At 38.0% G+C, this 22,193-nt stretch overlaps 1 pseudogene; it reads right to left on the bottom strand.

Annotated features, from left to right (window-relative positions):
- Positions 1 to 22,193, bottom strand: part of LOC127434528 (dihydropyrimidine dehydrogenase [NADP(+)]-like) — a 245,984-nt pseudogene that overhangs the window by 48,445 nt on the left and 175,346 nt on the right.

Below are 22,193 nucleotides of genomic sequence, written 5' to 3'. Positions count from 1 at the left end.
GGTAATTGAAGCTGCAAAATATACAAGAGCTGTTCATTTTTGTATCAAAAGAACATAAGCTATTGACACAGAAGTGCTGTGATTCTGTATTTCCGTGCAAGTCCCAGAAAAAGAATGTGCTAGGAATAAGCAACTGTGGAAAAAGTGAGATGAAAATGTAGATGAAAAGGAAGCGCTCGAGGGTATGGCGAGAAGTCAAACATGCATACCCATCATTAACATACTGTGTTAATGACTAATGGGGAACGCTTGCAGAGAACACCAGCGAGATAGACTGAGCTCCACTGGGTTAGCCATAAATATTCGCCTTCCTTCCGACTAAAAATCCATATATTTGGAATTCCATAATTATCGGTGCTTGCTAAAGCAAGCAGTGGCGGAGCCAGGAGTTTTTCACAGGGGTGGCTGGGCAGAGGCCAGCGATCAGTCTGTGGTGGCAAAGGAATCGTTGGATGGGGGGTGGGGGTGGTGGTTGCTGGTGTAGAAAGTGGAGGTGCATGGAGACAAAAACGGAGGGGAAATTGTGCCCAAGACAAAAAATGACCAAAACGGCAATTGCGAGTGGGGTGACCAATGGGGTGGCCAGGCTTCGGTCTATGGTGGCCATGGCCAACCCTGTCCACCCCCTAGCTCTGCCCCTGAAAGCAAGTATCACTACAATACTGCTCAAACTTTGAGTTAGGGATTTCAACAAACCCCTAAATCTAAGGAGGGACTATATTGAGGGAACAGAATATGAAAGAGACTTAGAGTGGCAACCACCTTAGCTACCACATAAGGTGACCACAAAAGGCGACTTTTGCACAGGCAAGCGCCATTCATATTTTATTTTGAATTTTTCAAAATCCAGCTCCATACTGTCATTCCAGTTTGTTTATAAGTGGTCATGCAAAACTCATACCCTGATATCAGCTGTCTTTTCTGACAGCCACATTAATATATTAAGCAATTTCGATGAATTGCCGATTTCAAGTTACAATAACAGTGTCAGGAGATGGCGAATGTGTGTCTTCGTTAAATGTAATGTAATAAAAGACTGAAGATAACGCTGACATTTGGGAAAATGTCATTGGTTAACCTTTTCTCTTTGATGAAATGATGGCATTAAATTTACACAATTATCCGATTACACAAAGTAACATGCCAGAATCTGTTGAAAAAAGGCAGAGGGCACAAAGACGTCACCTTGTCCCCTGTAGACAACTGCAGACACACTTTTCTGAAAACTGACACCAAACTGCCACAAAACCCCAAAACAAATAGAAATTATCAGTAAACTCCATGCCACCTCAAGAGCTACAATGTTTTTTTTTTACCCTTTTCAGGGGAATCGAGCTACGAATGGCTTACTTATTATTAGGATAGAATGAAGTATTTCAGCACAGAAAAAATACTCACTTCCCAACCATTTCTTCTTGTTGGAGGACATAAATGAAAATCTTGCTGTTGTATATAATGGCTGAGGTGATTTCAAAGCGGTTCAGTGAGTACAATGGATCTTCAATGCCACTGCATGTTTGTAGGACAGAGGAACAATGTCAGTCCACAAGAATAGACAGCAAGTTTGGATTACACCAGTACAATGCACTGCAAATGAGACATTTGGGTTGAATACATGTGACGTATGAAATTTGGGAAAACAGCTAGCAATGAGTATCTTTTTTTTTTTTCTTCAACAAAAAGAATGAAAACTATTCATTCATGGCCTGAATTCAAAATGTTGTGAGGTTTACTTAGTGCGAGAAAACAATTCCTAAGATGGATATTACTGGCATTATGTTCCAAAAATCTGAAACGTTACATTATATGTTAAAGTACAGTTACTACTAATAAAAACACAGATATTAGTAATTACAAAAGTCAGCACACAAAGTAAGGTATGGTGGTAGATGATGTACAAAAATTAATGCTCAAAACACTCATTATTACTTTTAGACTTGCAAAGACATGTACTTTAACCTGTGCTAAATGTCCCACCTATTTAATACTAATCCAATTATGATGCAAATGAGGACCAAGCATGCAATGAAATCATTTACAGCTACATAAACAAATTAAAAAACATGTATTTATAGATTATCAACTAAAATTATTTCTAAAACAATCTCAGCGTATGTTGAGCAGGTTATTTCTTTATTTATCTTTCAGCATTTTGTCTTTTTTGGGTTGATGGACACAGAAGTGATTGACAGTCTAATTCAGCAAGTGTGTTATTGATGGCTTATCTGGTGTGTGTTCTTATCATTAGCAGTTAGCCTATGGTTACGTTCACAGCCCACTGCCTGCTTCCCGCCCATAAGATTTAAGGGTCTGCCCTTTAGAGAATATTTAACATAAAACTGAAATCTTGACAGCGGTGAGAAATCCGTCCTGAGCAAGGTAAATTTAATTAATCAGATTTACTGTACCGTGCTCTGTCCGACACAGCGGGCCACAAATTAAACAGCCAAGAGCTTCCTGCATCCATACATGCATTAATGTATTAAAAAAGAAAATAGTGTTGAAAAATTCCTGTAATGCAGTACCTTTTAAACTTTGTGACTTTTAACAAATGAATATGTTTGTGTTATTATTTATAGATGCATTTCTATAGAAGTGTATAACAGCCTTTCAAAAAAATATGCTCTGGTTCAGGCATTTTCACTTTATTAATTATGACTTCATTATTTGCATAATGGAAAATTACCAGGATGGAACCTAACAGGATGGAAATGAAGACTTAAAGCTAGTTTTGATATTTTCAAACATCTTTTAAAATATTCATATTATCATAACACTCTCTGTAATTTTATCAAACAGGATGGAATGTTTTAGAGTGAGACAAATCAACTAATACCACAAAACATCAAAGAAATCATTAGCCCCTTTCACACATGCAACCTGGTAAATTGAAATAAAATGCTTGGATTTCATTTACTGGTAAATGTACTACATCTGCTATTCACAAATGCAACTGTTCCCATCTTTATTTTTTCTTTCATTTTGAGACCATTCACACAGCAGCACCAAAATGCCATTAAACTCAAGACAAATTTCTTTATTGCTTTTAGGCTGGATTACACAACACCACTTCTAAAATTTGGTATCATACACTTACGGACTATGTACTGTAAGAGGCTACACACAAAAACTGGACATCACACACTAAACGACTGAGGATCATTCCGGCTGCCAAGCTGATATGATCACAAACTCATGTGGAAACACACCCCCATTCTATGAGATGCATGACAGATTTAAACAAACATGGATGTACAGGGGCACTGATGTTGCTGTTTCTCTGTTCCAAGTCTCAAAAGAAACAGGCCGAGTGCATTTGGGCAGCCTGATCTCATGAAATTTACGTGAACATGAAAACATTTTTGCAATTCAAACCTGCTGTATAACACATTTGGCTGCAGTTTTCCAGCGAAATGTCCAGCTGGGGGCGCCAAAAGCGAGTACAAGGGAGTTTTTTTTTTTTTTTTTTTTAAATACCTCCTTAACCCAAAACTTTTGCCTGAACCTAACCAATATTGTTTAAAAATATAAATGAGATGTTTAAAAAAGACATCCTTTCCTAATCAATGCCAAAACCTAACCATTAGTGTTTTAAAATATAAATGAGACATTAAAAAAGACATCCTTCCCTAATCAATGCCAAAACCTAACCTAAACCCTCTAAAATATCAAATATTTTTTTATATCCATTTGTACAATTTGATGAATTATTATTATTTTTTATTTTTTTATTTTTTTTGACTCCAGAAACTCGTACATGATCAAACCATTAATCTTATGACTCTGTTCACACATAGCATCAAAACTGAACTTTTCAAGTAATGTTACAACTTCTCATTCAGGGAAATAGCCAGCACAAAATGTATCTGTATTTTTTAACAGGTCTTGTTCACACGTGACCTCTGAACTGGAAACTACAGTAACATTTCTGGAAAAGGCTGTATGTGTGAAAGTGAATAATGATGACAATCTATAACCCATTGCAAATACTTGTGCTGTAGTTTTCCCACCAAAAATGATGTCACTTCCTGGAAGATGGTGTACTTCAAGAACTAGCTTTAGTTAATTAAAAGGATATTACAAAGGACTTAGTATAAAGTGATATTGAGGACATAGGAAAAAACTTTAAATTGATTACCACTTAAAATGGTCCCTAGAAAACATGCTTTGTTTGAAATATTTTGATTATAGAAATGATGAATCACCTGGAACAATTATCAATAATTTGTCAGTTTAAGAAGGTGGTGCACCTGATGACATGGCAAAAAAAATTGGCAGTAGAGAAATTCAAAATTCATCCCCTGTTTACTTAATTATGATATTGTGATAACAGGACTGACCCATATCACCTTTATTCCATACTCAGTCTACTCTGTGACCAAGCTGGTGGTAACGGACTGATCTACCTAGGTGAGCACAAATGCAAATACGGAAAGTTCAAAAAAGAAAACTCAAACAAACAAACCCTATATATTTCCCAAAAGAGTCCCTTGCATTGACGATGTATTTGTGACTTGTGTGAGAACCACAGACTCAGAACAGGAACCGTTTCCTTTCCTTATACTAACTTAATTTATGCCGAAACTCTCTACGGGTTGTTTAACTAGTATATGAAAACAGAATGTGTACTCAAAATGTGTGAGCTTTTGCATTTGACGATAATATGGCTGTGCGGGTGGCCGCGGTGCTGAAACGTGCCGGTAGACTAGCAGTGTTCTCTCAATGTCATTACCGAGAGATCATGCTTACTTTACCTTCTGCATGGCAATCACAAACAACAAGCACGTAGAATGCGGCATTATGGGTATGTTGGTAAAAGATGAGGTGGAATTGGAGCTGTGGGGGTTGTAAACTACTGTGCAGGTGTGTGTTTTCTCAAGCAGTGTTTCCCAACCTTTTTTTGTCTTTTGAGACTTAAGCAGAAATGTGTTCCAAAGTCCACTTGTGAAAATGCTTCTATTTTGCAGTTCTCTGATTTAATACAGATTTGTTTTCATTACAAATGATATAATCAGCATAAAAATGTCAGTGAGAAGCTAAACTGAAAAGCATCTATCTATCTATCTATCTATCTATCTATCTATCTATCGTTCTGCTGGGAAACCTTGGGTCCTGGCATTCATGTGGGTGTTACTTTGACACGTACCACCTACCTAAAGATTGTTGCAGACCACGTACACCCCTTCATGGCAACGGTATTCCCTGATGGCAGTGGCATCTTTCAGCAGGATAATGCGCCCTGCCACACTGCAAATTGTTCAGGAATAGTTTGAGGAACATGACAAAGAGTTCAAGGTGTTAACTTGGCCACCAAATTCCCCAGATCTCTATCCGATTGGGCATCTATGGGATGTTCTGGACCAACAAGTCCGATCCATGGAGGCCCCACCACGCAACTTACAGGACTCGAAGGATCTGCTGCTAATGTCTTGGTGCCAGATACCACAGGACACATTCAGAGGTCTTGTGGAGTCCATGCCTCGTCGGGTCAGAGCTGTTTTGGCGGCATAAGGCGGACCAACATGATATTATGCAGGTGGTTTTAATGTTGTGGCTGATCGGTGTATATGTAGATTACTTCTACAGTGCTGGGTAGATTACTTCTGAAATATGATCCGGCACTGATTACGAACTACATGACCGAAAGTTGTAATCAGTAATACAATCTTTTACAGCAGATTACACTTTTTAGGTAATCTAATCTGATTACTTTTGGATTACTCCAAAAGTACTTGGATTACTTGGATTGCATATTTAAAAGAAAAGTTTCAACACATTCATCGTGGTGTTGAATAAAATGAACATTCATCCACAAGCCTATGTGTTGGAAGGAGTTTATCTATCTGTCTAACTGAGGAAAGAGACTCCAAAATGAGGACAAAATATCTAATCATTAATTTTAAATGGATTATGTACCAATTATTGTTACCAGGGTATATAACTCATTCATTAATTCAGTTAACACTCCTTTCATTTAGGTCATAAAAAGCTAACATTATGTTTCACAAGATAGAACACAATGAGAACATGCTTGTATAATTTAAAGAGAAATGTCGTTGTTTAGAAAATTATGAATAGGGATTGGACTATTTATTATAAAGCTTAGAAATCAGTAATGAGAGAATGTCTTTAGATACAGTATGATGTAAAGATGTATGTTAGAGATTTGTCCCTCCTCATAATTATTCATAAGAAGTTGTGGCATTAACCTATGACAGGTGCTCTTTCTGCCACCCTGAAGCTTGGGCCAAAATGCATTTGCATGGATCAAAAGCAAAAAGTTGCATCTGATCAAAACCTCTGAAATATTTGTTTGCATCATGCTTTAAAGAGGAGTATCTAAAATATGGACAAGTGGACTAGGGCTTGTTTGAAACACTTGAAACATACGTTTCCAAAGCAGGGAGCAAATACAAGCAGCTTGGCATTAATTTGTGGATTAATTTTGAAACTTAATTCAAAACAGAAACCAAATGCTGTGTGTATTTGTAGACTGAATTAAGCATTTTCAATGCAGTGCATCAATTTCTGTAGCTGCATGCACATATGGCTAGATGATACATTGAATAATTTTTTTAAATACTTTATATTTAGACATCATATAAAACAGATGTATACATATAGATGACATAGAACATCTAAGTTCTTCTTAAGACTGGATGTGAAGTTTTATTTTTTTTTTAAGATATTATTTTTGGAAAGCAAAGATCGTTTTGCTCAGCTTTGATGTATACAGTATATTGCATATTAAAACTCATATTTATCATTTAAAAAATGAAAAAGAATACAAAATACATTTATCATAATTTGCTTTCTATAATTTTCAGTTTTATAGGTTAAAAAAGCAAATTACTCCTGTTTAAGACTCCTGGGGTACATATAGTACTAGTTAAGAATCACTCCTCTAAGGGTTACAGCGTGAAGCCATAGGAGTAATGGAGTTGAAGAGACAAAGTCTTATCGATAAACAAAATGTTAAAAAAAGAAGAGAAAAAGAGGTACAGACATAACTGACACAGTGAGGATTTCTCCTGGGAACGACTGAGTGCTGCATTTGCCTTGCTCTATTCTCTCTCTTTCTCTCTCTGAAAATGGGCGTCAGACAGACAAACCCGAGCATGGCCACATCCTGCAGCTCTCAAAGGGACCCTGATTCCACCCACTCTATGACACTGTGCTAATGCACTCTCAGGAAGGTCAATACTCACACAAAAACACACATCTCAGTGCTCAACTTGGCTATTGAAAGAAACCTCTTTAATAGAAAATAGAAAATTTTCGTTTTTTCAAACATTAGTTTGTTAGATATTCAGTTATTTTAAGAGCACTGATTGGGTCACATACGGGCCAGGTTTGTGCTTAACTTAGTGCCTGTGCAGAACTGTTTATTATATTTGTACTGACACTAGTAGTACTACACTGTAATCATACTATAACCAGTGGCGAAGCTAGCCTTTTCAGCAAGTGAGTGCAAGTGAGTGAAAGCTGGATTACATGCAAACTTCAAAAATTGTTTAAAGCTTGCAACAAATAGTTGAAAAAATGAATTGATAGAAAATTACCCACAATTATGTATTACACATTTTCCCCCATCATATTGCTAAATAATGTCTATATATACACCGATCAGCCACAACATGAAAACCACCTGCCTAATATCGCGTAGGTCCCCTTCGTGCTGCCAAAACAGCTCTGACCCATTGAGGCATGGACTCCACAAGACCTCTGAATGTGTCCTGTGGTATCTGGCACCAAGACGTTAGCATCAGATCCTTCAAGTCCTGTAAGTTGCGAGGTGGGGCCTCCATGGATCGGACTTGTTGGACCAGCACATCCCATAGATGCCCAATCGGATTGAGATCTGGGGGATTTGGAGGCCAAGTCAACACCTTGAACACTTTGTCATGTTCCTCAAACCATTCTTGAACAATTTTTGCAGTGTGGCAGGGTGCATTATCCTGCTGAAAGAGGTCACTGCAATCAGGGAATACCATTGCCATGAAGGGGTGTACATGGTCTGCAACAATCTTTAGGTAGGTGGTATGTGTCAAAGTTACATCCACTTGAATGCCAGGACCCAAGGCTTCCCAGCAGAACATTGCCCAGAGCATCACACTGCCTCTGCCGGCCTGCCTTCTTCCCATGGTGCATCCTGCTGCCATCTCTTCCCCAGGTAAACGAAGCACACGCATCCGGCTGTCCACATTATCTAAAAGAAAACATGATTCATCAGACCAGGCCACCTTCTTCCATTGCTCCATGGTCCAGTTCTGACACTCACGTGCCCATTGTAGGTGCTTTTGGGGGTGGACAGGGTCAGCATGGGCACTCTGACCGGTCTGCGGCTACGCAGCCCCATACACAGCAAGCTGCGATGCACTGTGTGTTCTGACACCTTTCTATCATGGCCAGCATGAAGTTTTTCAGCAATTTGTGCTACATTAGTGATGACTAATCTTCTGTGGGATCGGAGCAGATGGGCTAGCCTTCGCTCCCCACATGCATCAATAAGCCTTGGTCACCCATGACCCTGTCACCGGATCACTGGTTGTCCTTCTTTGGACCACTTTTGGTAGGTACTAACCACTGCATACTGGGAACACCCCACAAAACCTGTCATTTTGGGGATGCTCTGACCCAGTCATCTAGCCACCACAATTTGGCCCTTGTCAAAGTCGCTCAGATCCTTATGCTTGCCCATTTTTCCTGTTTCAAACACAAGAAATTCAAGAACTGGCTTTTCACTTGCTGCCTAATATATCCCACCCCTTGACAGGTGCCACTGTAACGAGATAATAAATGTTATTCACTTCACCTGTCAGTGGTTTTAATGTTGTGGCTGATTAGTGTATTCTAAAGTCTTTGATGGCTGTGGGCGCATGGCACCCATTATAGATCCATTATACTATAATACACTGTACTATACTATACTATACTGTACTAAACAACACTACAGTAAACTATACTGTACTATCCTATGCTATACTACACTATCCTGTACTATTCTACAGCACCTAGCTGGCGCCTAGCTCAAGTCTGTGTTTGTAGCCTGCTAGCTTTTTTAGCATCTCTTATCTATCTGTTTTCAGCTTTTAATCATTAATATCTGCTGCTTTCAGCGTGCATCAGGTTTTTCCCCGCATTATTCTCTTAACGCGATTCAACTGTGTGCATTTTTCCGTTTGCATCTGATTTCTATTTTTTGTTGTGATTAAATTGCATGCATTTTACAGTGCACACCCTTTTTCTCCTCTGTGTTACACGGATTATTGCATCGATCTCAAAGCACCGCTTATCAAGAACAACCATAACAACAAAAAATTGCGTGAGGGATTCACATCGATCTCAAACCCTCGCCGCTCGGGAACAACCAACAACAACAAAGAATTGCGGTAAGTCATGCCATCCGCTCATATTAATGCTTCCTGCATTGCATGCCACATGTTTATAGCTTCTTCCGTTAGCAGTGAGGGGTTTACATGTGATAAATGTAAGGAATTAGTCAGGCTGATGGAGAAGGTTAATGAGTTAGAGACCTGCATCCAAACGCTAGTGGAAGTCAGTGAGAAAGAGAAGCCGGTAGATACTGTTTCGGATGTGGGTAGTACAGTGAGCAACACACACACTTTGGTTCCGGTTGAAGAGCCCCCACAGCAGGGCATTTGGATGATGTCACGGCAGCATACTCGCTCTGCAAAGCAACACCACTCTCCCATTCCTGTTAGGGTTTCCAATCGATTCTCCCCACTCAATGATGCACCCACTGAGAATCATGTTGAAAGAACCTTGGTCATTGGTGATTCTATTGTAAGGAACATGGAAATAGATGCTCCAGCCACTATTGTTAATTGCATTACGTGTGCCAGAGCGTCTGACATCAGATCAAATTTACAAGTGCTGGCTAATGCTAAACGTAGATTTTCTAAAATTGTTATTCATGTCGGCACTAACGATGTCCAGCTTCGCCAGTCGGAGATCACTAGAAATAATGTTAAAGAGGTGTGTGAACTTGCAAAAAGGTTTATAGTAGACTAGTGTCACTGAATGGCTGGATGTCTGAGGGGTGTCTGGAGAATAGCATAGGATTTATAGACAATTGGAAGAGTTTTTGGGGTAGACCTGACCTGCTAAAGAGAGATGGACTCCATCCCTCCAGGGAAGGTGCTGCTCTCCTCTCTGGTAATTTGGATCATATACTTAATAGTGATAGTATTTGACTAACTGGGGCCCAGGTCAGGAAGCAGAAAAACTGGCTAATCCGAACGTATGCTAGCTGCCTTGAGACATCACACAGGTCACATAAACTACAACACATAGACTGTGTCTGTTCCCCGAACTACCAAACACAAACCCCTCAATAAATCATATAGAAAAAATTTGATTAAGGTCAAACTTGAAAAAAAAAAAATAAATAAATAAAAAAAATAATTGAAGATAAACATCATATAAAGATAGGGCTGCTAATCATTAGATCTTAGGGCCTTATTCTGATTTCCTTTTTTCAAATTTTCTATAAGATCTAGTAGTTACTGTAGATAGAGCTTTAATTGTTGATGACTTCAACATTCACATAGATAATGAAAATGACACATTGGGATTAGCATTTATTGATATTCTCAACTCGCTTGGAGTCAGACAAAATGTGACAGGACCAACTCATCGCCATAATCATATGCTAGATTTAATTCTGTCACACGGAGTTGATGTTGATACTATAAAAATTCTACTGTAGAGTGATGACATCTTAGATCATTACTTCGTCTCTTGTATGCTGCGATCGGCTAATGTTACTCAATCTACACCACGCTATCGTTCAGGCAGAACAAATCTTTCAACCACTAAAGATAGCTTCACTAATAATCTTCCAGATCTATCTCATACACTCAGTAAGCCCCAAAGTCTAGAAGAACTTGATGAAATAACAATACAAAAATATAAATACAGTCTTCTCTAGCACTCTTATAGTGTGCTCCCCTTCGATTAAAGACAATTAAAGAAAAAAGCCTGCACCATGGTAAAATGATCACACTCAAGAGAGCAGCTAGGAAAATGGAGGGCAAGTGGAAGAATACAAAATTTGAGTTATTTTGCGGTGCATGGAAGGATAGTGTCTGTAGCTACAGACAGGCACTAAAAGATGCCAGGTCAGCATATTTTAGCAAACTCATGGAATATAACCACAACAATCATAGGTGTAATGACTTCATGAATTTCTTTACTGATAAAATGTAAATAATCAGAAATAAAATTGGAATTATGCAATCATCTGTCACAGTACCTCAGAAAACAGTGTCTCATAATTTTCCTCAAGTGCAACTTCAATCCTTCGCTGTCATAGGTCATGAAGAGCTAACAAAAGTTATTGAAACATCAAAAGCCACAACATGTATGTTAGATCCAATACCAACTAAGCTCTTAAAAGAGGTATTCCCTGTAATCTCAGAACTCTTCTTAATATTATTAACTCCTCGCTATCCTTAGGACATGTCCTAAGAAACTTGGCAGTTATTAAACCGCTTATTAAGAAGCCACAGCTTGATCCTGGAGAATTGGCTAATTATAGACCAATTTCAAATCTCCCATTTATGATGAAAATACTAGAAATTATGTTCATTTCTACAGAGAAATGGTATGTATGAACAATTTCAGTCAGGATTTAGGCCACACCACAGTACACAGTCTGCACTTATCAGAGTTACTAATGACTTGCTCTCATCATCTGATTGTGGCTGCATTTCTCTTCTAGTGCTTTTAGATCTTAGTGCTGCCTTCGACACGATAGATCATGATATTCTCTTGAATAGGCTAGAGAATTATGTTGGCACTTGTGGACTTGCATTAGCATGGTTTAGGTCCTTTTTAGCAGACCGCTACCATTTTGTCTGTGTAAATGAGGAATTGTCAAAACAAACAAAGGTTAAGTATGAAGTGCCACAGGGCTCAGTTTTAGGGCCTCTGCTTTTCTACTTGTATATGCTTCCCTTGGGAGATATTATCAAGAATCATGGAATAAGTTTCCACTGTTATGCGGACAATACCTAACTTTATATTTCTTGGAAACCCGACGAAATTTCACAATTCTCCAAACTAGCAGAGTGTATCGATGAAATCAAAGTTTGGATGGCCAAAAATTGCCTTTTACTCAATTCCGAAAAAACAGAGTTACTAGTTATTGGACCACAAACCTCTAAAAATAAGCCACTAAAAAATAATTTTACTCTCGTTGGATGTACTGTTACATTGTCTTCAACAGCGAAGAACTTAGGTGTTATATTTGATACCAATATGTCATTTGAAAATCAAATTTCCAATGTATGTAGAACAGCATTCTTCCACCCAAGAAATATTGATAAATTATGACACATGCTCTCTGTTGCTGATGCCGAAAAGACTAGATTATTGTAATGCATTACTAGGAGGATTACTAGGAGGATGTCCAGCAAGGTCAGTAAATAAACTTCAATTCGTTCAAAATGCAGGAGCCAGAGTGCTGTCAAGAACCAAGAAATATGATTGTATTAGTCCCATTTTATTGTCGTTACATTGGCTACCTGTTAAATTTCATATTAATTTTAAAATTCTGTTAGCTACATACAAAACTTTGAATGGTCTAGCTCCACAGTACTTAAGTGACCTTCTGACATGCTTTATTCCAACACGTTCATTACGACTGCAAAACTCTGGCCTGTTAATTGTTCCTAGAATATCAAAATCCACAAAAGGAGGTAGATCTTTTTCCTATTTGACTCCTAAACTATGGAATAGTCTCCCTAACACTGTTTGGGATGCAGACACACTCACTGAGTTTAAGTCTAGACTAACAACTCATCTATTTAGCCAGGCATACACCTTATTTATTATTCACCACACAATTAGGTTGCTTTAGTTAGGTCTGCTGGAACCTGAAACACTGATCATGATCTATAACTCTGCAAAAAATTAAGAAATTCCATGTCTTAACCTCGGGACTCCTATCCCGAGGTCACCAGAACCGGCCGGATCCAGCTCCATTCCTGCTCGGTATCGGACTCCACTGCTACATGTCTCTGAGTGATGACAACAAAATGCAGCAGGTGCCAGCCAGGCTTCACTTCAGTCTATTACGATGGACCTCAGAGGATGAACTGATGCCAACTCCAACCATAAGACATGGGATACTTTATATGCCATTGCCTGAACCTTGGACTTAGGATAGACCTCACCAAAATGACCGGCCGGTTGAACCGTGAAGCACCTCACTGATCTTGGCCTGCATCACCTTTGTCTATTGATGGACAACACTCTTAAAATGGAAAACATAGAGTATCAATAAATTGCCAACAAAAGCCTTCATCAGCCAACTAACAAAGGACAATGCATCTATATGAACTTCTGCAGTTATTCCAGGATGAACTTCAAAAGACATTAGATATTAATCTTATAGTTCATACAAAATCGTTGTTTAAACAATGGACCTTAACACCTACTAAGTTTAATAATTTTAAACCATGACTTGCACTGCACATAAATAAGTAACATTGGCATTATATTCATGCTATTAGCCAGAGGGGAACTGGCCCCCACTGTGAGCCTGGTTTCTCCCAAGGTTATTTTTCTCCATTAACCAACATCTTATGGAGTTTTGTGTTCCTTGCCACACAACGAACACAAGCCTTCGGCTTGCTCACTGGGTTTCTAAACACAATTATAATTTAATTACTTATTTTTTTACACACTTCATAATTGCATTTAATCAAACTACACAATGATGACTCTACAGCTTTATAGATATTACGGTATCATTTTTTGTTAATGCAAGATTTTCTGTAAAGCTGCTTTGAAACAATGTGTGTTGTGAAAGGCGCTATATAAATAAAAATGACTTGACTTGACACTATATGGTACTATACTGCACCATGCTGCATTATTCTATAGTATACTATATTGTACTATACAACACTATACTGTACTGAACTTTACTATACAACTCTATACTGCAATATACTGTACTATACAGGTGCTGGTCATATAATTAGAATATCATCAAAAAGTTGATTTATTTCACTAATTCCATTCAAAAAGTGAAACTTGTATATTATATTCATTCATTACACACAGACTGATATATTTCAAATGTTTATTTCTTTTAATTTTGATGATTATAACTGACAACTAAGGAAAATCCCAAATTCAGTATCTCAGAAAATTAGAATATTGTGAAAAGGTTCAATATTGAAGACACCTGGTGCCACACTCTAATCAGCTAATTAAGTCAAAACACCTGCAAAGGCCTTTAAATGGTCTCTCAGTCTAGTTCTGTATGCTACACAATCATGGGGAAGACTGCTGACTTGACAGTTGTCCAAAAGACGACCATTGACACGTTGCACAAGGAGGGCAAGACACAAAAGGTCATTGCAAAAGAGGCTGGCTGTTCACAGAGCTCTGTGTCCAAGCACATTAATAGAGAGGCGAAGGGAAGGAAAAGATGTGGTAGAAAAAAGTGTACAAGCAATAGGGATAACCGCACCCTGGAGAGGATTGTGAAACAAAACCCATTCAAAAATGTGGGGGAGAACCACTACTCACAGACGTATGCAAGACATGGGTTTCAGCTGTCGCATTCCTTGTGTCAAGCCACTCTTGAACAACAGACAGCGTCTGAAGCGTCTCGCCTGGGCTAAAGACAAAAAGGACTGGACTGCTGCTGAGTGGTCCAAAGTTATGTTCTCTGATGAAAGTAAATTTTGCATTTCCTTTGGAAATCAGGGTCCCAGAGTCTGGAGGAAGAGAGGAGAGGCACACAATCCACGTTGCTTGAGGTCCAGTGTAAAGTTTCCACAGTCAGTGATGGTTTGGGGTGCCATGTCATCTGCTGGTGTTGGTCCACTGTGTTTTCTGAGGTCCAAGGTCAACGCAGCCGTATACCAGGAAGTTTTAGAGCACTTCATGCTTCCTGCTGCTGACCAACTTTACGGAGATGCAGATTTCATTTTCCAACAGGACTTGGCACCTGCACACAGTGCCAAAGCAACCAGTATCTGGTTTAAGGACCATGGTATCCCTGTTCTTAATTGGCCAGCAAACTCGCCTGACCTTAACCCCATAGAAAATCTATGGGGTATTGTGAAGAGGAAGATGCGATATGCCAGACCCAACAATGCAGAAGAGCTGAAGGCCACTATCAGAGCAACCTGGGCTCTCATAACACCTGAGCAGTGCCACAGACTGATCGACTCCATGCCACGCTGCATTGCTGCAGTAATTCAGGCAAAAGGAGCCCCAACTAAGTATTGAGTGCTGTACATGATCATACTTTTCATGTTCATACTTTTCAGTTGGCCAAGATTTCTAAAAATCCTTTCTTTGTATTGGTCTTAAGTAATATTCTAATTTTCTGAGATACTGAATTTGGGATTTTCCTTAGTTGTCAGTTATAATCATCAAAATTAAAAGAAATAAACATTTGAAATATATCAGTCTGTGTGTAATGAATGAATATAATATACAAGTTTCACATTTTGAATGGAATTAGTGAAATAAATCAACTTTTTGATGATATTCTAATTATATGACCAGCACCTGTACTATACAGTACTATATAACACTATACTATGCTGTACTACAGTACGCTATACTGTATTATATTGTACAGTACTATACTGTCCTACACTTTGCTGTACACACACACACACACACACATGCACACACTTACTATAATTACATTAACAACAAACAACACTATACTGTCCTGTCCTATCATAGCATACCAGTTTATTTATGTATAGTACATCACAACTGAGATGTTAAAATAGCATTTAGCTTTTGCCAGGGACTAAAAATGACATGTTTTTCATTTTGGTTCGTTCTGAGCAAAAACTTTATTTTTCCATTCCGATTCAGAAGATCCACAGCCTCCTTTCCGAAAGGTTACCAGTTAAAACAAAATAAAATAAAAGTTAATAACATTATTTTAAAAATGACAGTACTCTGTGCTAAGGGGTGGGTGAAATACCAGTTGCAGTGTTGCCAGGTCTCGCAAGAGAAATAAGCAACCTGGTCTGGAAAAACAAGCCCAAAATGAGCTACTTGCCTCACCAAAATATGTGAAAATATGGTATAACGTAGGTTTTCGGTTACTTCTGAAATTGTTTTTGTTTGTTTTCAGTTTTTGTTTCTTGAACCACTTTTAGTCCTTGGCTTTTGCATTATACAGCTTTTGATACTAATGTCAATTCCAAGCTATATTATACTGTACTATACCATACTAAACTGCCCTGTGCTATCATCCCATACCATATCATAATGTATATATATCATATGTCATGTCATATATCCCATACCATATCATATACCATACCACTTTATTTATGGGGCTTCCATACATCACAACTTAGATGTGAAGAAAAAGTTGTTGAATGATTATTTCACATTTGCTTCCTCTTAGTTTGGTCAGTTTTCTGTACAGCATTTGTTTTTCTAAAGAATCATTTGTCTTTGCCATCCATTCAGTCAGACAAAAAAAAAAAAAAAAAAAAAATGAAACATGCTCACTTGAGCTTTCCATGTCTGTTTATATAGAACTGCACTTAAAAAAAGCAACTGACAGCGTCATGCAGTGTGCTCTGTCAGAGGAGCACTAAATCTAAATGTGAGTGTGTGTGTGTGTTTGTGCGTTCTGTGTGAGTGTGTGTGTGTCATGCTTGAGAAGTGTGGCGAGATGTCTGTGAAAGAAAAGACAGAGTGTGTGATCTCACAGGTATATGATCAGAATCAGCTGTGAACACACCCACACACTTACACTCACTGAGGAATGGACGCAGTGATACTCAATGTAAGGAGTGTGAGCAGTTCCCATAAGGAATCATGACTTCATAAACATACTAAATAATGTCATATAGGTGATATACATTTTTTGATGTAAAAATTCTTTCTTGTATCACAGCTTAATATGGAGAGTCAATGATAAGTCAACCATCTGCAGGTTGATTCCTCCAAAAAGTGCAACACCATGGCACTATCAAAACATCGTTCTGTTAGTTTTATCGACCCATCCAGCCTGACACAGCAACACTGGCTCAACCAACTGCATAAGTTTGGGGTGGGACTATACTGTATTTTTGTTAAACCAATGGGGAGGGTGTCACCCTGTTTAATAAAAAAAGTTATTATTTTTGCAAATTCATTTGGTGACAAAAAAACAAAAAAAAAAAAAACATGCAGAAATGTTTGTGTAAAGGTTAAGGGATAAAACATATTATTAGCTTAGTATAAAAACAAGAGAGGTCAATGGAAAATCCTCACCACGATAGAAAAAATTAAATACAATTTGTGTGTGGCTCTTCCTCCGAGGACAATGTATGTTTACACAAATGGGTAAAATAACTACAATCAGTGCAGATAAGAAGTGGTTATTCTTCTCAGAAACAGCATGAAAATAACTGCTCTTCATCTAAAGCACGAGTCTAATCTCATACTTCACACTCTACACTGCAGGTAAGGACACAATAACTGAACACAAAATTACTTTTTGCTACCTCACAATAATAAATCTCTCTCAAATATACATACATCAATTTTACATTCTGACACAAATCTGACTGCATCATAGTACTTATAGAGAAACGGTGACAAAGAACAGGTGGCCATCGTTTCATCACCTGAAAGTGCAGCATTCTGTAAATGGGACAAATGCTCTTCTTTAGCTTTTTATTTGTTTCCCTGAAGTCCACATATAATGTTAGTCGAGATTTCTCATGCCACAAACAGTAATAATTTAGTTCTAGATGGCCATTTTCCACCCTCTGACTCTAGAACTAAACAGGCTGTTTTTTTTTGTTGTTGTTTTTTTTGCTACGGTACCTTTAAAGTCAACATGAAACATGGTCCTGTTTGTAACCCATTTTAAACCTGGTTTCACTGAATCATGTTACTTACATTACTTACATTTTTGCTAAAAGATTTTTACTTGGCATGCTGAATGTATCTTGGCACTTTCCTAGTAAAATGAACACTAAGGAACAGAAACAATCATGACTTTTAATCTCTTTCACACAAATCTCGATAAAAAGGGCAGATTATCAGTTCATAAACACTTACTTTTCACCCTGTTTCTCACACAGTACTATTTTGTGATATCTAAACACTTTTATTATATCGCATGACTTGTATGGCATTTTAACACTTGCATTACATAACCAAGTACATTTACAAGCTTGTTTAAGCCTGATCAAATTGCATAGTAACTCATCTCACATTTGCTTTTTGTGACACTATTGATTAGGTTTAGGTTTAAGGTTTAGGGTAGTGAGGTTGGTTTTGTTGATTTAAAACTTGCTAGAGCATTAACCATTAAAATTTTGGCCCTATTTAGACCTTGCTTTAACATGCGTTTCATATCCGGATAGTATCTGGATATTCTTTAGCTGGACTGCATTTTCACGTTGCAGTCAAATGCGTCGCCACTGTGATCGGATAGTGATCCAATCAAAGTAACCCGCGCAAAATAGAAACATAGAGTATTAGCCTACATTAGAGCCTGTGGTAACAAAAATTCTGTCGTTTAGCAAAAAAAAAAAAAAACACTGACGGATATTTCAAATGCTTTCTATCACTTTCACAGTCAAGGTTTTTCCTTCATTTAAAATTTTTTGGTGGCCGACAAAGCTACATTTTGGGTTGCCGAAGCAAATGTGATGATAGGCTATTCATCTCGCATTCTGCGCTTTGTATAGGCTATGTTTCTCATCTGAAATGTGCAAGTGAAGACTGGTTTCACATAAGTGTCAGTTATTAGAAAACAGGAGAGAAACGTGAGCGAATGGGATTTGAGGAGAGAAACTAGATATTCCAAGTGTATTCCAATGGAATAATTCCTGGAATTTTGTTAATTGTTCGGGTGACAAGATTGCAATATGGCAGTGTCTGTTTTGTTCTTCACATTGCGATGGCTGAATTAACAGAAAAAGGCATGAACCCGCAACACAGTGCTTTAAAAACGGATGACTGTAGCGTAAGTTCATCACATAATTAATTACTTGCGTAGTTGTGTCCAGATAACGAAAACGCATTTGCATTTACACCTTCTTTGAATGTGGTCAGAATCCGCTTCTGACCACCTCTGAATGTGGTTTCAATGATCCGATCACGATCCGTTCACAATGTGTCTTGGGTGCATTTACACCTGTCATTTAATGTGGTCAACTGCAATCTGATCACCGAAAACTCATTTTAATGCAAGGTTTAAATGGGGCCTAAGAGAAAACTTAACTCGCTTTTAGTGCCACACAGTGGACATATCACCTTGGAACTGCCGCGATACGTGTAAGGAACCACATATAATTTTGCAAAAATGTCACCACGGTCAAATAATTTTCATGAGATCAGGCTGCAAAATGACTTTTTTGGCATGACTGTAAACAATTAAGTATTTAAAAGCTGCAAACATATGTAAACCTCTGTGACCTGATGTATTTCTGACGTATTCCACAGAATTTCACTTCGAAATTCCAATTATCCAAATCAGGAATTGATTGGATTGATGAAAAATGGGCCTTACATAAATTGGATTACCATTATGATACATGGCAAATATGTTAATGTTTTGAGCTATCAAAATCTTTTATTTCATAAGAGCAAAAAAAAAAAAAAAAAAATCCTGTTCTCCATGAAATGGCCCCTTTAAAATTAACCACTGTGGCTAAAGCCCTGGTGAAAAACAGTACATCATAGCTATATTTGTTTCCAGGCTCTTGGCAGTGTAAGCTCTGGCAGCTCATAGGCCTGCAGGCAGAACAGGGTGATGGATGTTAGGAGGGTGGAGCTGGGGAGGCCCTCACAGACCGGGACCCGCTCTGCTCCTGGGGGTATGTCACCGTGCTGCACATTGTCACAGCTTAAATGGGGAAAAGATGACATTGAGTAGTTTTGCTTATATAAAATACTGCTGCAATAGTTTCCGGATTAATTTTTAATGCCACACCCCTGCTAGCCCTGTTTCTGTCTCCAAACCACTATACCTTTTTCCTGCTGGTTACTGCTGGTTTTCAGTGAGAGAAAGAGAGAAAATATGCATATATTTGTGTTTATATGTGTGTAAATGTGTATGTATGTGTATCTATCTATCTATCTGTCTGTCCGTCCGTCCGTCCGTCCGTCCATCCAATACTTTGGCAATGTAAAGCTTCTTTAACATAAGTTAAAGTGATGATCTGTTATATGTTGTTTAACTTTAGTTTAATTATCTAATATGTTGTTCCATTTTTACTTACGTTTGCAGCTTTGAAATACTTAATTGTTTAGTCATGCCAAAAAAGCCATTTTGAATTGAACTGAAAGAGAGAGAGAGAGAGAGAGAGAGAGAGAGAGAGAGAGACAGAGAGAGACAGAGAGATGGGGATATGGATGGAGAGGCCAGAAGATGAGAGAGACTCTGGCCCTTGTCAATCTGTCCAGACACAAACAAACACACACACACACACACACACACACACACACACACACAGAGAGAGAGAATGAAAGCCAGCCTCATAAATGGCATTAACTATGCAACAGTATAGCGATAGCACAGTGATACAGTACAGAGAACCTGAGTACAACTGCATACACATAAATTATTGAGGAAGTGAATGAACACACAACTGGTTGGAAGTGTATCCCTGAAGATTGGTGTGGAGCCTTGTTATGACACAAAATATCATGCTATGGTGAACACAACAGTTGTAATAAATGATTGCAGTGTTATCACTGTGATACAGTGAAATAAAAGATGTATAAAACAAACAAACAATAAATACACAACAATAAGGAATAAACTAGATTTAGACATTTTCTAAGAACATTTGAGTGGTGCTTGCCTGTGCAAAACTCACAGCCCTGATGCTAAGGTGTTGTGGGTGGTTGCTAGGGTGTTGTCATTTTGTTAATAAGGTGTTTTGAGTGATTTAAGCATGTTGATATGTGGTGATAGGTCGTTGCTAGGTGGTTTCTTGCTCACCGAAGTCAAAAGAGCCCAACCTAAGTCTCTGTGATAGCCTGGTCCCTAAATAAGGTCCCTCCTTCAATTTAAGTCTATAACATTTTTCAGCTTTTTAAAAAAATATTTTTTAAAGTCAAATCTCTTAAAAAAGGTTATCGTTCATGGCCGAGTTACTTACCAATGTTTATTATTTGGGGTTAGGGGTTTGTTCAAATCCTTAACCCTACGAGCAATAGTAAAAGTGATGCTTGTCTTAGCAGACATAACTAATAAATGGAACAAAAATGCTCTTACTCTAAGTGCTCTAAAGAAAGATTTATCAGAATTCGTCAGATGTCAGTGGATGGATATCAATTTGAAATCCATCAACACGGTCCCCACAGTATGGCAAAGAAAAATATTATTCTTCTGAAGACACATCTGTCTAATATCTTCATAGACATCTGTACGGCAACAGACAGCATCAATATCCCATGGAAACCTGAGGACCATTTACTCAAGGCTCTCTGTTGACGCTCATCATTGAGGATGACAATCTGCTTTTGAAAACCCTTAACATACACTCACAAGATAAAATATTCACACCATAATTCTTAAAAAGATTGTGAGACTATCTAGGAACATCCTCAAGAACTATGAAACCTTAGGTAATAGATATGTCAGCAGTCTGTCCAGATAAGCCTTCCCATAATTACCAGTGGAACCAAAAAAAAAAAAAAAAACACAACACTGCAATGGAAAAGAAACAGTACCTGGCAAAAGCAATCTAATATAAGACGACAGCTCGAGCCTAATTTGTATACTTTCACAATGCACCAAAAATATGCATTTCGTTGGTGATGAGAATGTACATTTCTTAAAAATGAAATGTAGTAGACAGTACGCCTGAAGGTAATGGACAGTATGCCAGTATTGGTATATACGAACACATCATAAAACTGTATCTTGAAACCACAGACACTTATTAGCAATTTAGCATCAAATAATGATATCTATTAGCATTAGCATCTAGCTAAAATGAATTACTTTAAAATGTATTATTACTTTTTTTTTGCTAACTTCAACCAGACTAAACCACTGAATTAGACCACTGCCCATGTCAGCACACTTTAACATGCAAAATTATTGTGAGACAGAGAGTGTTTCTGATTGGATAAAAAAGGGTGTGTCACTGTTTACAGTCAGTGATATCCGCCCGGTAGTAAGGACATGTTCCCCCCCAATACTACAAATATGA

The sequence above is a fragment of the Myxocyprinus asiaticus genome, chromosome 44 (assembly GCF_019703515.2).
Source record: "Myxocyprinus asiaticus isolate MX2 ecotype Aquarium Trade chromosome 44, UBuf_Myxa_2, whole genome shotgun sequence".
In the NCBI taxonomy this organism is placed as follows: Eukaryota; Metazoa; Chordata; class Actinopteri; order Cypriniformes; family Catostomidae; genus Myxocyprinus; species Myxocyprinus asiaticus.
This window is presented reverse-complemented; position numbering and strand designations above follow the sequence as displayed.